The sequence below is a fragment of the Desmodus rotundus genome, chromosome 9, assembly GCF_022682495.2.
Source record: "Desmodus rotundus isolate HL8 chromosome 9, HLdesRot8A.1, whole genome shotgun sequence".
Taxonomy (NCBI): domain Eukaryota; kingdom Metazoa; phylum Chordata; class Mammalia; order Chiroptera; family Phyllostomidae; genus Desmodus; species Desmodus rotundus.
In genome coordinates, this window is record NC_071395.1 from 39,708,835 (window position 1) to 39,711,436 (window position 2,602).

A 2,602-nucleotide genomic window follows, 5' to 3' on the forward strand; every position below is an offset into this window, starting at 1 on the left:
ATTTTATTTTTAGAGGGGAAGAGAGGGAGAGAAACATCAATTGCTTGCCTCTCACATGCCCCCAACCAGGGACCTGGTCCCAAACCCAGGCATGTGCCCTGACTGGGAATCCAACCAGCAGTGTTTTGGTTCACAGGCCAGCGCTCAATCCACTGAACCACACCAGCCAGGGCCCTATGTAAATTCAAGGAACAAAATTGGCGTAGTGCTGTATGTTCTGCCTTGTGCCCGGTTTTGTATTGTTTTCATTTATCAAGTAGCCACTTTGTCTAGCACCTTACTAAACAAACATGTGCGTGTGGTCTGGTGTTTGCATATTTGTGTCTGTGCTCATAGATGTGAAACACGCTACACGTGTCTAGCAACATGTTTGGAGTGAAATGATGTATCTTTCCATCCCTCTCTTTTTTTATGCATCAGACACCTGGGAGTGGGAGGGAAGTCTGTGTCAAGTTTATTTTGTGGCTCCACACCTTGCCTGTTGGGGAAGGTGAAGACCAGGTATATGTGGGGGGGGGGGGAAAGATCAGGCTTCGGGATGTTTGGAGGCTGGTCAGCACCAGAGCACCTCCTGGCCTTGTTTAGGCAGAGATCCCCAATTATGAGATTTGCACCTGCCTGCAAAGATGTAGAGAAAACCAGGGCAATTAGGTGTTTTCCCCCAAACTAATTTGCCCATTTGAAAATTCTGGGAGTGTGTCCTTCCTACTTTGCATCTAACACTTTTTAAAATGATGGTGATAATAGTTTCTTCCCCTAACATTTTATTATGAAAACTTTCCAACAAAAATTCATAGGAAAAAAGTCTAAGCAAAATGAGAAAGTTGACAACCTATTCATTTGCCCCAATAAGAAATTAAAATTTCAGTCTGAAATCCAAACACCTGTAATTAACTGTCTAATAAGATAAACTCGGAAGTAGAAAAAAAGGCTTGTGTGTGTGTGGGAAATTCCTTCATTATTGCATTTTTGAACTGTTACCACCATCAATTTCCATTTCTGTCTTTCCCACTAGTTAGGGAGGTCCTCGGGGGCAGTTAACTTATTTCCTATATTTTAAGTTAAATTTTAACTGCATGAGGAATATAGGAATATGATCCCTTGAGGATTAAAAACACCCCAGAACAGATCCAAGTCCTTACCAATTTTACCAACATGGATTTCTTCTGTTCCCAAAAAGGTTTAGTTCTTGCAGTTTAGGGGTGGCCTTTTTCTGCGTGCTGACAAATGTATGTGTCCTTAGAAGCCACATGACATTAGTTTCTGTACGTTTTTTTTTCCTTACCTTGGATACAAAATCCTGGATCCTTCAAGCTGCTCTGCAATGTCTGTAGGGGATCATTCCGCCACAGTACATGTAGTTCTTCCTACTTTTTCATTGTTACATAGTTAGTATTCCAGAGTACCCTGTGCCTCAAGTTACTTATCCCTCAGGGATGGGTATTTAGAACAAAACGTGAAACAATGGTGAACAAACACCGGAAACAATTGTACTCAGTATTACAGCAAGCATCCTTGAACGGTGCAAGTTCTGAAATCTTTCTCAGGCTACATGACCTCCAGGAATACAGTGTAGATGCATTGAAAATGTTACTAGAAAACGTCGAACTGCCGGGTTTATACTGCTCCCTGCGAAATGGGGGCGTGCCCACACCTCTTTCAGATAGCAATAGTGATCGTAATAGCAAACCTCAATGAAATGTTAACTAAGCAAAGCCACATGGTCAAAACTTTTACGTGCTTCCTCCCACTTAATTCTGGCAACATTCATAGGAATTGGAGCAGACAAATGTGTGTGTGTTTGTAACCATAATTGTCCACTTCACAGAAAACTGAGGCCCGGCGAAGTCACTTCGCTGGAGGCCACTGGTGGCTGAGGCTTGGAGCCCAGCTGAGCTTTGCACCTAGGTCAGGTAACACCCAACTCCTCGCTTCCCTTACGTTTTAGGGACTCGAGGGAAGGCACCTAACTTAATCCGGAAGGCTTTGCCTCCTTTACAAAGGTTTGTTGATTGTGATGGAAATGAACTTGGTTAATTTTGGAGGGGGAGAGCGTTTGTCACTTGACTTTTTATTTCTCCTGTTCTCAGTTCTCTTAACTTTGCAAAATGGGATGCGTTGGGGCTATACTGCCTAATTTGGGATTTTGGTAACTGGGGAACTCTTTGCCCAAATTCCGGGTACGGGTCTCGATCCCCACTGCTCCCCCTCCCTGACGGGGTGCTGAGGTTGTGCAGGGTATCACGTACTCAGATGCCGCCTGATAACAAGGGCGGGGCCCTAACCCTGATTGGCACCCACTTCAGCCAGCCCGCGCCTCGGGCTGATCACCCAAGCCAATAACCGCTTTTTCCCTGCGATCCCTGAGGCGTCCTTGTCGAGCCGAGGCTCAGCCGCCGTCCGGTTGGTCGCGACCCGCCTTGGCTGGCGTGCACCGCTTCCAATGAGAACGAAGCCGGTCAGCGGGCACGTGGGATAGGCGCCGGCGTGTCCTCGCCTGCTGGCCAATGGGGAGGTGAGCCCCGGCGCCTGCACCCGCCCAATCGAGGCTCGCGGGAGGCGGCCCGTGCGGTGTTGATCGGCCTGGGCGGAGGGGAGGGGC